Here is a 14,673-nt window from a genome sequence, read left to right on the forward strand (position 1 = left end):
TAGTTCACAGCCGCAATTTTGACGTCAACACAGTCCCATTAGTTTTCTTTGTAGCCTCGTTTGAATGTCGCGGTTACGTACATTTGTACGGAATGGGGTGAGTTTACGTCAACTGGGAGTCTCGTGAGTGCAAACATCCGAAGATCATCAAAGGTAAGCGATTAATTTGATTGGTCACGAAAGTCAGAAAATCTATCTACTTGGCTGTTAGCTGTTTGTAATGTTTTGTCTGCTGAGAGAGATGTCCTTACATAAACGCTTGGTATGCTTTTGCCAAAAAGCTTTTTTGAAATCTGATTTGCCAGGTGGATTAACAACAAGCTAAGCTGTGTTTTGCTATATTGCACTTGTGATTTCATGAAAAATAAATCTTTTTAGTAATTTAATTTGAATTTGGCGCTCTGCAATTCAGCAGATGTTGAGGAAAATGATCCTGCTATGATGGGTGCATCAAGAAGTTTAAGAAACATTATCTTGTGCCTTAATTCAGTTAACAAAAACCCACATATCTTGAAGATTTTTTAAATTTCTCTCTGACATGAGGGAAGAAAATGAAAGTTCACAGATGCAACACGGTAGACCGATTTTTACTGATAATCAATTAACAATTCATAAAATTGCTAACTCGATATTCCGTTACCAAAATCGGTAATGGAATTTCAGCAATTGAATTGGCTACAATGGGAAATCATAGTAGTCACAAACCACAGTTGGGTTCACAAATTCAGACAGCACAGTACAGTGAAGAAAAGTAGAGTATAGTTCAGTACAGTACACAGTAGAGCAAACAAGTTGAGTAAACTATAATGTACTGTACTCTGTGTTGTACTTTGATGTCCAAACTTGGTTCAGATTTGGTCCGGACCAAATATGGTTTTGTTTGTGGCCAGAGCTCATATCCATTAAAATAATGACATTCATCTCCATAATTATGCGTTTCTGTGTAGTACAGATCAGGGACACATGATAAAATTCTGTTACGGCAATTCCGTTCCCAGGTATAAATCCACTTAATTTACTGTAGTTCAATAACCTAAAGAGATTTGTTTTAGTCAGTGTGTCATATGACACCATTCTTTGTGTCTGTTTAATATCAATATCAATATTTTTTTTTACAAGATTCTTTATTAGAAACTAAATTAACAATGTATGTAATGAAATTGAACTCTAAATACTATATTAGAGATGAAATGTCAACCTCTGTTACAGTGAGTCTAATGATTATTTATGACCCTGTAAATTGAATCGTGGTACTTTTATTTCATTTGGTCTGGGTCTGTTATACTGAACATGAGAATCCAGCCACTGAGTGGATTCTGGCATAACTGTAGTCAAAGTTTTGGCCTGATTTAAAGCAACTTCATCTAACCCTGGTCTTAGTGTCACATGTAACCAGGTGGTCCAACTGCTAGAAAAAAGGCCAGTACACAGAACCAGACATCAACTCCAGTGAGTAACATCTAAACACGCTTGACATTTACATTGGGATCACAGTGCAACAAACATTCTATGTCTGGGTAGGCTCTGCAAAGGTCTTTTTCTTCTTCAGAGTACAAACATAAATGTTATTTTTACAGCTTTTTCTGTTGTTACATGTACAGTCTACAGACATTAGATTTTATTTACAGTAGTTACACAGGAAGAATAAAATATTTTGATATACATAACATCTAGAGAGATAGTACTTGTATATTATACATTGTGTTTTCAGTCATAACTATATAAACCCTCCATTCAGCTATTTTCAGTCCATCCCACCTATCTCCGTAAACTGCCCTCTTATGATTTCCATGTGCCATATATTTTTCATCTGTGCTGTTTCACATACATTCTACACGTGTCATAGCTGCGTCCCAAGCGGATGTCATAGCTGACACGCCATTCTTTCTGAAAACCTTGTTAAAACTTAATTCGGTACAGAAACAATTAACAGTTTTTTCAAAAAAACGTGGACACCAAACAAACTGAGGGAGATTTTAAATTTTAAATTCTGTTACCAAGTTCTTCCAGTAAATGTATTTTGTAAAATGTTCAGTGTAAATTGTTAAAGTATTCCTTGTGCATCGAGTTGTGTTAAACTTTGCAGGCAATGGGTTTTGTTTGGCATACATTTTAAGTGAAAACTCTGTTACCGTGGAATTGCCCATAGTCAGCTTTTGGCTTATTTTAACTTTGGTTGATCATCTAGGCCCATTACCATCATGAAGCCTCTCAAAACCTTCAGAAGTGAGATCAACAGCAAAGTGACACAATTCATATAATTACAAATTGCTCCATATCGGACATTGTCGTAAATGTAAATGGCCCCATTCTGTCAAACTAAGCCCTCAAGCCTCTACCCAGCAGACAGACATCCCATCCTGCTCTCCTGACAAGCCTCTATCTCTGCCGCGTTATCCTAATTAACATTCATTTAAGTGCACACAACAGGAGATAAACACTGTCCCCTACTACCAGTCAGAGCCCACTGAGTGAGATGCTATCAAAGAGTTTCAAGTCTAGAACGCAGCAAAGCTCAGTCTCGGGCCTATACAGACATTTGATACAATCACAGAGCGTGGAGGAGAGAGAGAGAGAGAAACATCCTGTTTACTAATCAAAACTCCAGAAATGGGTTGGCTAGGGAAAAGAGGGTGAGGGTTAGGGGGTGACCCCCTTCCAAACTATACTGTACAAAAATGTAAACACAACAAGTGTTGGTCCCATGTCTCATGAACTGAAATAAAAGATCCTGGAAATGTTCCATAAACACAAAAAGCTTATTTCTCTCAAATTCTGTGCACATACTCCTTTACATCCCTGTTAATGAGCATTTCTCCTTTGCCAAGCTAATCCATCCACCTGACAGGTGTGGCATATCAAGAAGCTGATTATACACCATGATCATTACACAGGTGCCACTCTAAAATGTGCAGTCTTGTCACAACGTCACAGCTGTCTCAAGTTGAGGGAACACACAATTGGCATGCTGACTGCAGGAACGTCCACCAGAGCGGTTGCCAAATAATTCATTTCTCTACCATAAGCTGCCTCTAGCATTATTTTAGAGAATTTGACAGTACGTTCAACTGGCCTCAAAACAGCAGATCACGTGTATAGTGTCGTGTGGGCGAGCGGTTTGCTGATGTCAACGTTGTGAACGGAGTGCCCCATGGTGGAGGTGGGGTTATGATATGGGCAGGCATAAGCATCGGACAACAAACACATTTGATCAATGGCAATCTGAATGCACAGAGAAACCGTGGCGTGGTCCTGAGGCCCATTATCGTGCCATTCATCCACCCCCATCACCTCATCTTTCAGCATGATAATGCATGGCCCCATATCACAAGGATCAGTACACAATTCCTGGAAGCTGAAAATGTCCCAGTTCTGTCCATGGCCTGCATACTCACCAGACATGTTAACCATTGAGAATGTGTAGGATGCTTTGGATTGACATGTATGAGTGCATGTTCCAGTTCCGCCAATATCCAGCAACTTCGCACAGCCATTGAAGAATGGGACATAATTCCACAGGTTACAATCAACAGCCTGATCAACTCTATGCATAGGAGAAGTTGTGCTGCACGAGGTAAAATGGTGGTCACACCAGATACTGACTGGTTTTCTAAACCATGTCCATACATTTAAAAAAAAGATATGTGACCAACAGATGCATATCTGTATTCCCAGTTATAAGGGCACATGGCAAGACCCAGACACAGGGGGCAGATGGTTAGAGTCCAAGACTGGAATTAACAATCCAAAAGGGGTAAGCAAGAGAATGGGCATGGACAGGCAAAAGGTCAGAACCAGTCCAGAGGTACAGAATGGCAGGCAGGCAGGCTCGAGGTCAGGAGTCCAGAATAGAGTCCAGAAAAACAGGCAAAGTTCAACACCGGGAGGACTAGTAAAAGAGACTAGAAAAGCAGGCGCATGGGAAAACCACGCTGGTTGACTTGAACATACAAGACGAACTGGCACAGAGAGACAGGAAACACAGGGATAAATACACCAGGGAAAATAAGCGACACCTGGAGGGCGTGGAGACAATCACAAGGACAGGTGAAACAGATCAGGGCGTGACACCAGTCATGTGAAATCCATAGATTAGGGCCTAATGAATGTATTTCAAGTGAGTGATTTCCTTATATGACCTGTAACTCAGTAAAATATTTTAAATTGTTGCATGTTTCTTTTATATTTTTGTTCAGTATAATAATTAGATTGTTCTCTGCAATATTATAACCGTAATATGCTTGTAATTAACAGTGTTGATTAAATAAGAGCGTTAGTTTGTTGTGACCGTTGTTAGTTTAGACGCCGCTGGTTGTTTCTCTGACATATGCTGACGTTGGGAGACAATTCTTTGCCGTGGACCAATCAAAATAAACTTTATACCCTCAAAATGCTCAAAACATTTCACAAAAATATGTTGTTTATCCTACAGACAAGCCTTACCTTTGTGCTTTAAGTGAAAGGTACGTTAACCATGTCAAGTTACTGGACTAAAAGGAGGAGAATAGTGAGGGGAGTTCAGAAGGACATACAGGAGCTGCCAGTTTAGCCCCCGCCACTGCTGGTTTGGCTGCTGCTCTTCCGGACTGGACCATTGGGGCACATGCTCTTCAAAGTGAAAGTCATCATGGCTTGGATCCAATAGGCCATGGGCAAAGTGCAATCAATGTGGCACACCAACCCCTGTTTAGAAGATGCTGATTTTGACCCCCCTTCTGACATTCCCTCAAGCACCATAGAAGATAGCAAAGAGGAAGAGGGGGATTTTAGGACACATTTGGCATATTGGGTTATTGACAAAAATGATTCCTCACATTGCACTCTCGAAGCTATTGACAATTATCTTCTTCAATGACCATCCAAACTTGCCTAAAGACCCAAGAACCTTCTGAAGACACAGACTACCCCCCCCAACCCCCCAAATAAAAATAACTTTCTGGTGGTATACAGTGGGGAGAACAACCTACTTACAAAGCATGTAGAGGTCTGTAATTTTTATGATAGGTACACTTCAACTGTGAGAGACGGAATCTAAAGCAAAAATCCAGAAAATCACATTGTATGATTTTTAAATCATTAATTTGCATTTTATTGCATGACATAAGTATTTGATCACCTACCAACCAGTAAGAATTCCAGCTCTCAAAGACCTGTTAGTTTTTCTATAAGAAACCCTCCTGTTCTCCACTCATTACCGTTATTAACTGCACCTGTTTGAACTCGTTACCTGCATAAAAGACACCTGTCCACACACTCAATCAAACAGACTCCAACCTCTCCACAATGGCCAAGACCAGAGAGCTGTGTAAAGACATCAGGGATAAAATTGTAGACCTGCACAAGGCTGGGATGGGCTACAGGACAATAGGCAAGCAGCTTGGTGAGAAGGCAACAACTGTTGGCGCAATTATTAGAAAATCGAAGAAGTTCAAGATGACGGTCAATCACCCTCGGTCTGGGGCTCCATGCAAGATCTCACCTCGTGGGGCATCAATGATCATGAGGAAGGTGAGGGATCAGCCCAGAACTAAACGGCAGGACCTGGTCAATGACCTGAAGAGAGCTGGGACCACAGTCTCAAAGAAAACCATTAGTAACACATTACGCCATCATGGATTAAAATCCTGCAGCACACACAAGGTCCCCCTGCTCAAGCCAGCGCATGTCCAGGCCCGTCTGAAGTTTGCCAATGACCATCTGAATGATCCAGAGGAGGAATGGGAGAAGGTCATGTGGTCTGATGAGACAAATAGAGCTTTTTGGTCTAAACTCCACTCACTGTGTTTGGAGGAGAAGAAGGATGAGTACAACCCCAAGAACACCATCCCGACCGTGAAGCATGGAGGTGGAAACATCATTTTTGGGGGGATGCTTTTCTGCAAAGGGGACAGGACGGCTGCACCGTATTGAGGGGAGGATGGATGGGGCCATGTATCGCAAGATCTTGGCCAACAACCTCCTTCCCTCAGTAAGAGCATTGAAGATGGGTCGTGGCTGAGTCTTCCAGCATGACAATGACCCGAAACACACAGCCAGGGCAACTAAGGAGTGGCGCCATAAGAAGCATCTCAGGGTCCTGGAATGGCCTGGCCAGTCTCCAGACCTGAACCCAATAGAAAATCTTTGGAGGGAGCTGAAAGTTTGTATTGCCCAGCGACAGCCCCGAAACCTGAATGATCTGGAAAAGGTCTGTATGGAGGAGTGGGCCAAAATCCCTGCTGCAGTGTGTGCAAACCTGGTCAAGAACGACAGGAAACGTATGATCTCTGTAATTGCAAACAAAGGTTTCTGTACCAAATATTAAGTTCTGCTTTTCTGATGTATCAAATACTTATGCAATAAAATGCTAATTAATTATTTAAAAATCATACAATATGATTTTCTGGATTTTTGTTTTAGATTCCGTCTCTCACAGTTGAAGTGTACCTATGATAAAAATTACAGACGTTCAAATGCCTAGTTCTGGCCAATCCTTTGATTAATTGAGCAATACGTGGACAATGTCTAGCAAAACAAACTCCCATTTATTATTGGTCTTTACTTTGGGAAGAAGAAGCCAAACAGTCTCCAGTTTTTTAAATATTTTCGTTGAGGAGGCACAGCGACTGGAAAGGGAAGGAGTTTGAAGGGACACAGCTTTCTTTCAAGATGTCGGCGTTTATCTGTGACACCCCTGCTCGTGCACTTGTGAAAAATGTTAAGGGCCATAGCGGATACTATGGATGTGACAAGTGCACACGAAAAGGGGTCTACTACGAGAACAGAATGACTTTCCCTCAAACAGATGCAACTCTGAGATTGGACACTGCAGTCCCCGATGAACTCTCAGATGACAGCCATCGGTGTGGAGAACCACTATTTGCTTTGCAGTCTGTTGGATCGGTGACACAGTTCTCACTGAAATACATGCATCTGGTGTGCCTAGGAGTGACAAGGAAATTGTTGAATCTTTGGATAAAAGGACATTTGGCAAGAAGATCGGCACCCAGTATGGTAAAGGACATCTCCAAAGTACTCCTGACCTCATGTTCCATGTGAGTTCAACAGGAAGCAAAAATCCAGAGAGTTGAGCCCTGGAAAGCTACTAAATTCAGACAGTGCCTCCTGTACACTGGACCAGTCAGCTTGAAAGGGCTTGTACCAACTCGTGTACACTCTTAGAAAAAAAGGGTTCTACATGAAACCCAAAACAGTTATGCCTGGAACCAAAAAGGGATATTCAAAGGGTTCTCCTATGGGGACAGCTGAAGAACCCTTAAAGGTTCTAGATAGCACCTTTTTTTAAAGAGTGTTCCACAACTACATGCTTCTTGCAGTTGCCATCACCATCCTGTTGAACGTGTCCCTGTGCGCAGATCAAGCTGAATTTACCCATAGCCTCATGGTTTTGTTTGTTGACCACTGCAGCAAACTTTATGGAAAACAGCAGGTGACATAGAACATGTATGGATTGGTGCACCTTCGCCAAGAATCCAAGAAGTATGGTGCCCTTGACAAAATATTGTGTTTCCCATTTGAAAACTTCCTTGGGCAAATGAAGAGACTGCTTTGCAAACCTGCACACCCACTGGTGCAGGTTGTTCGTCATCTGTCAGAGAAGAAACTATACTGAAGAATGAACACCTCCAAAGCACTGTCCCTGAGAGAGCACAACAGCAGTGACATATCAGTTCGAGAAGTTTTACTTTGGAGAATTTGCTGTGAAAAGGTCAGAGGGAGACAACTGTGTCCTGTTACAAAACCAGGACATTGCTGTTGTACAGAATGTGGTCGTCGATGAAATGGGCAACAATTTCGGCATCTACAATAGGTTCAGGAACATGGTCGATTTCTTCACCTACCCTTTACCATTTTCCAAGACAGGCATTTTTCACCTCTCTGGAGGTGCTTGCTTCACCAACTCTACAAATGTGCTAAAGAAATACTATCTTCTTCCTTGCCAAGATGGATATGCTGGCTTTCCACTGAGCCACTTGTAGACATGGCCTTGCCCTGTTTATTTCTGTTCGCCTCTCACAAGGTAAATATCTTAGGGTTTCATTGTATGATTGTAGTGTAAGTTTTTATTTATTAAATTGTAAGTGGTCTTTATGCTTAGTTCTTCCTCTTTCTCTCCTGTCTTTAGATCATGAAGTTTGTAGTGATTCAGTTTCTGGATGAATAGAACAAACCATATGCAGTAGTTCCACAAGTAGGGATCAAAGATAACATCTGTTATTGGCCACCGCTCAGCCGCAGAAAAAATAACAAATTAAACAATTTAGCCATCAAGTGTATGCCACCAGACAGCACCTGGGACAGAAGCTGCTTTAAGTTCATGAATGGAGCAGGTAATTTGGCCTAATTTATGTCTCTGATATACTCTCATTTGAACTGTTGGTGTAATTAACTTGCCTGATGTGAAAGGCAGTGCTTTGCGGGATAATTCAAGCCTCTACCTTATTATTCACTGGTCTAGACAATTGGGAGACGGCACAGATGTAACATGAAAACATTGAGGTGCCAGTGGACGTTAGAGTAGCTGGCTTAAAATATTTTCTTCCAGTCGCACCACCAGTCCCAGGAGCTTATATCCAACCCTGAAAACATTGCGGTGCCAGTGGATTGGTATGTAAAATAGTTTTTTTTAAATACTTGATTATATGCGACGTTCCATTTCCGATCCATAATCAGCTTTCATGGTCAATTTCCAAATGTACTTTTCTATAACACAGACTCTACTTTAAGGTGCCAAGATTCCAAATACAAGTAATTGCAGCATTATTCATGAACAAATCAATTTGAGGATGTATTCTGTCCTTCTCAATACTGATGGAATATCAGAGGAGAAACAAGCCCCTTTATTCATGTAATTTGTATTTCAATTAGGAAAAGCATCATATTCCCCAGCATCATATCACCACAGCAGCCAAATATGTCTGTTCCTCATGAAGCCAGACAGTGTTTCATCAATGATTGCATCCAGGACTTCTTTAATTACTTTTGCAAGTAGTAAGGCTAATATCTTATAGTCATTATTAAGAAGACAAATTGGACACCAGTTATCAATGAGCAGCACTTCTTTTTTAGGCTTAGGTATCAGTGTTATTAACTCATTGTAGGAGGGAGAACATTGTTTTTAATACTCTCTAAAAAGACTTCAAATAGAAAGGGAGCTACTTGTTCAGAAAATAATTTGTAAAATTCTGATGTAATTCCTTCAACACCTGGTGATTTATTGGTCTTTAGATGTTTGATAGACTATAATTTATTCAACTTTGATGGGTTCATCACACTGTTTAAATTTATATCACTTATAGAGTGAACATTATTCAGTGAGTTAAAAACCATATCTGTGGATTCCTGACAGTACATAGAGCTATACAATTTTCTGTAAAAATTGCTACAGTATTTAGCGATACATTTTTGGTCATCTGTAATAACACCATCAATGTTTAACTTATGGATAGTGTTATTTTTAGAGTGAAATTTCTCAAGTCTAAAGAAATAGGATTAATTCTGTTCTCCCTCAATCTATTTTTTCCTAGATCTAATAAAGGCTCCTTCTGCTTTTAATTTATATATACTATCCAGTTTATTTTATAACTCTATTAGTTCCATCTTCTCCTCCCCCGAGAGGTCGGCTGGGGACCCCTGAGCTCACCTTTTCCTCCTCAGCTCTTCTGGTCTTAGCAAGATTACTACCATATTTCCTAAAGTATTTGGACACCTCAAATTTAAAGAGCTCCCAGTTCTTGCAATAAGAGTTTTCTTCACAAGCCCTTTCCCAAAAGTGTGAGAGCAGATCTTTAACCCTTCAAATTTAACTATATCATTATTTAATAATGAGCTATTTAGCTTCCAGTAGGATGTTCTACCAAGGTTAGTATCAGGGGTAAATATTTTGATATCAATGTAAATAGCCCTATGGTCTGTGAGGGGAGTAGTACAAATATGTGTAGTAACACACTCACTATCAATACATTTGGATATAAGCCAACAATCTATTCTGGATTGTCTGGAGCCTGTTTTGTTACTCCAAGTGAATGATCTGTCTGCCGGAAACCTCTCTCTCCATATATCAGTAAGATCAAACTTTTCCATAAAAAGTATTAAACCCAAATTCTGATTGGTTGGCCTACCTGGGGGGCCATCTATCAGTTGAATTATCTATAGTAATGTTAAAGTCCCCTCCTATCAATAATAACGATTTGGGAAATTTAGATAACCAATGAAGTATATGTTTCTCTATAGATTCAAACAACTCCTCATTCTCATGTTTGGTGTTGTACCCGTAGAAGTTTACAGTAATGAGTGTAATATCATTGTAACTGATCACAAGACAAATAAAGTGACCAAAGGGGTCACATTCCGAGTGTAGAATATTACCACCAAAGGTATTTTTCATTGTAGTGACACCAGCGGAGCGTTGAGATCCATGGGAAAGCCCAATATCGTTGCCCCACTGTGACCTCCAGAAGTTGGCATCAGCTGAAATTGAGTGACTCTTGAAAAAAGCAAAAATCTGTTCGAAATTGTTTAGCAAATAAAAATAAGGCCTTGCGCTTCATTGTTTCGTAACCCCCTAGCATTAAGAGAAACCATAGACAAAGACAAAACAACAAAGATTATATAAAAGTATAAACTGTAGTAGGATGAGTCATAGATGTAGGAGCAGTGAACGTAAACGATAAGGAACCTAGATCTGCACCATTTATGTCAATTTAAAGTGAAAATAGCTTATTCCTTAACCTTTGAGCTAGACGTTATCCGGGATTGAAATTCAACTCAACTGAAAATTATGTTCAAGACCAAAGCAGGGGTTCTTGTCGTAAGAGAGACTAAAGACCCTCTTCAGTGTAATCAGGAACTATTCTGAGAAATAAAATAACAAATAATAATTTATATGAAAGGGTACTTACTATTTTAAGTGCATATGAAAACTGATCATAAAAAAAATTGAATAAAAAATGTTTTACATTTACACGTTCCTATATACACATTCCTAAGGTCCTAAGACCTTTTTTGGAATAAAGTACTAATAACTAAATAGAACAATAACTGTGTAAAGTCAGAGCAGACCTGTATGCCCTTTAAAACAGTATCTTAGTTATTGTATACATAAAATAAATACAGCTTTCAATCTTCTTCGTAAGTTTGTAAACAAAATAGGTCTTCTGATCATACAAGAATAAACTAATAAATTGAAATACCGGAGTATTCCTGAAAAATAGTCACCTGATGCTTGTTAGGTAAACAACATAAGGAAAATGAGAATACCATTGGCTGAAACCATGGGAGGAATATGGATTTCTGAACCGTTGATGAAGCCTCGTCCTCCGACGAAGTAAGCAGCCTTTCCCTCATTTCATGCTATCTTGATCGTTGGCCACAACTTGTTCCTTCTTTCTATGTACTCCGGGCTGAGATGCTCGGCGAAACGCATACCACGGCTCTGAAGGAAGGCGTTCTTCCTAGCAGCTTTCCAGACAGCAATCCCTGTAGAATCTGGCAGTGAAGAGGATGATGATACCCCTAGGTCTTGAATCGTTTTGCTGTTGCTTCTTGCCGAGGCGATGCACAACATCGATGGTATCACCAACTTTGTTCTTCTCTGCAGGCATAACGTCTTGGCAGATGCGGATAGCCTCTCCTCGCACATCTTCATTCTCCACCTCTGGCAAGCCGTAGAGTCTCAGGTTCCATCTTCTTGTGTATTGTTCCAGATAATTGAGACGTCTATGGTAGACATTGTTATTATTTCCCACCCTTTCCACACTTTTTTCAACTTTTGGCACACTCGTTTTCATATACTTGATTTCACCACATGCAAACTCCAGTCTTTTTCAAGCCAACGATAACCATGGTGTTCGCGCCTACCATTTTCTCAATGGCGTCACATCTGGAGTTGATGAGTAAGGAGAGGGTAGCCACGATGTCAGAGTTCATGTTGGGTTTTTTGGAGGGTGGAGATTTGCACGGAGTAATCTGTAAAGAGGGGAATTTGTCATCTTCAACAGCATTCGAAAGCATGATATTATCCATAGGCCAAGCGTAGTTATGACAGTTGTCTATAAGCACGTTTCTCTCTTGTTGATTAGCAATAGAACGGCTAACTTCTTCCTTTCTTTTTTTGTCACAACTTTGCATTGACATGCCGAAATAAATTATCCAATTATTATTCCAGTCATAGGAAAGGTCTTATATCTTGAACAAATAAAAATAGTAATGGACTGTAAACTTGTTTTAGTTTTTTTTCACAATCTTTCTGAAGTTTGGTACGGAGCTCGGTAAAAAAGTGTCTGTTCAAGCCGCCATCTTGGCACCTCCCCATAAATCATTCCTTCCTCCCTTGCCCTGCAAGTGTATACTCATCTGACGTCATGATACGTCATCAAAAGTATCCACTTCATTTGCAAGGCTGAGGGGATAGGGTGTGTCTTTTAAGCGTTTGGAATGCTATCTATAGAAGACAGCCCTTGGCCATAAAACCTCAGTACTTGAGTGACGTTTTACGTTGTCACATCAGAGTGTACCTTAAATATCCCTTGCCCAAGCGAGGGAGAGTGATGATCAGAGGCAAAATCCTTGGTAGAAATCTTGAAATTGAGCTTAAAAACAAAGCTATTAATGTACCAGGACTACGTCCAAACATTTAAAGACACAACCTATCCCCTCAGCCCTCAAATTAAGTGGACACTTCTGATGACGTTCATGACGTCTGACGAGTATACAATTGCAGGGCAAGGGAGGAAGGAATTATTTTTAAATGGACCACCCTTGGCCGGAAATTCGTCACTCGTTCATCCCGCTATGATTGTGTTTTCAGCCACCGGTAGCTTGTTGCTGCTTTATATGCGCTACAGTCAATTATGAGTGCATGTCTACTTATATTAAATATATAATTATTAATATACGTCTACTGTATGATAGCTAGAAAACAAATTAGCTATTTAACGTTAGCCTGGCTTGCTGGAACTTCTGAAGAAGGAAAATGTTTTATCTACAATTTCCAAAAGATAACCAAACAAAAACGTATTTACTTTTTACGAGACATGTTTGTGCTGTCGTGCATTAGTAGCACAATTTATAACTTATTTGCATTCGTTTATACTTACACTTGTATGTTGACTTCTCCATTGATGTTTTTTTGCTGACTTTTCTTAGCGGATGTACAATCGCTGCGAATTGAATTATGGGGAGTTTCAGGCCACGGAGAAAACATAATTGTACACTTGCAAAGCTGACTAACAACGAGGGCTGAGGGGGTTACGTTGCAAACTTCCCTTGCTTTGCTAATCATTTGGACTGCCCTCCAAGATGGGGATTACGCCAAGGGCATAGGGCGAGGGAAAGTGGACGAGGGTGTGTCTTTTAAGTGTGTGGAACGCAACCCTGGTAATCTAACATTGCTACCTGACAGGAGTGCTAGCTAGCTACAGTTACCGATAGCTGGCTAGCTGGTTTTATAGTTTGGTCATTTATTCCAATACATTTCAGAATTCCCCAAAATATGTTTCTGAATTTAGCTACGTTTTTATCGGCTCCTCACTACGCGACTAAACCAATTTGCCAATGCTAAAATCAATGTCTTTTATATATTTTTCGGACGTGCTGAAAATGCAGCCTTGTTGATAAAATGTCACCCTTTGCGACCAACAGAGTTTGACATGTGACAACAGTTTGCATTGAATTGTGGGTCATATCAACCTCGCAAGTGGCCAAGGTTCTTCACTTTTTTTCCCTTACAGATAACACGGAAGTGTTTTTTTCTATTAGTAAATTTACATTTATGAATATGAAACTTTGCCATTAGCACAATTAGATTTATGAGGTAAAATGCGAGCACATGAATTAAAATATATATATATATATTGTTTTTATTAACAACAAATCAATAGAGAAAGTACATGAGGGAACACAAGTTTATATAGATTATAAACAATGGACAATCGAGCTCGGGGGTACAATATCACATTACAATTACACAAGGACCTTAAGGGACATACATACACTTTCAATTCTAACAGCTTTTTTTGTTAGAGTATTTAACTGTCTTAAAATACAGTTCAATTTATTGTAGGGTAAGAAAATTCGTTTTTTTTTGGTTTGTAAATTTACATTTGTGTATATGAAATTTGGCCAAAAGAATAATGAAATTAATTACATAAAAATGTTTCTGCTTATTTCTATCGTATGTAAAGAATCCAAGCAGTACATCTCTCCACAATAGTGTAAAATCTTCATAAATGTGTTCAATTATAAATCTACGGATGTCTTGCCACAGTTTTCTTACATGAATACAATGCCAAAAAAGACGCAACACTGTTTCTGGGTGGTCATTACAAAATTAGCAATTTGAGTTGGTTTTCCTTAAACTTCTTCATATAGTGGTTGGCAGGATAATATTTATGAATAATTTTAAAGGAAACCTACTTAATTTTGTTAACAAGTAGGTATGTGCCAAGGTTCTTCACTTGCTAAATCGAGGGGTCAACGTTTGTGAATTTGACCTCCATTTAAGATGACAATTAAACTGCGTCCGTTTTCAACTGGGATTCACCCGAGGGAAAGTGGTTAGCATTAGGGCTAAGGGGGTAAAAAAATTACCTGTTTGGACTGTATCCCATTTCCCTTCACTCTCATTTCTATTGTGTTGGAAAAAAATACTTATACTTAACAAAAATTGAAATG

At 39.6% G+C, this 14,673-nt stretch overlaps 1 long non-coding RNA gene across 1 annotated transcript; it reads right to left on the minus strand.

The window, feature by feature from the left end:
• Positions 1-571: 571 nt before the first annotated feature.
• Positions 572-13,636, minus strand: LOC135549669 (uncharacterized). The gene is made up of 2 exons (XR_010457001.1): positions 13,098-13,636; positions 572-11,967 (listed from the first exon to the last, which is right to left on the minus strand). It is a non-coding gene; the product is annotated as an uncharacterized LOC135549669 (long non-coding RNA).
• Positions 13,637-14,673: the final 1,037 nt, after the last annotated feature.

Source organism: Oncorhynchus masou, chromosome 12 (assembly GCF_036934945.1).
Source record: "Oncorhynchus masou masou isolate Uvic2021 chromosome 12, UVic_Omas_1.1, whole genome shotgun sequence".
Lineage (NCBI taxonomy): Eukaryota > Metazoa > Chordata > Actinopteri > Salmoniformes > Salmonidae > Oncorhynchus > Oncorhynchus masou.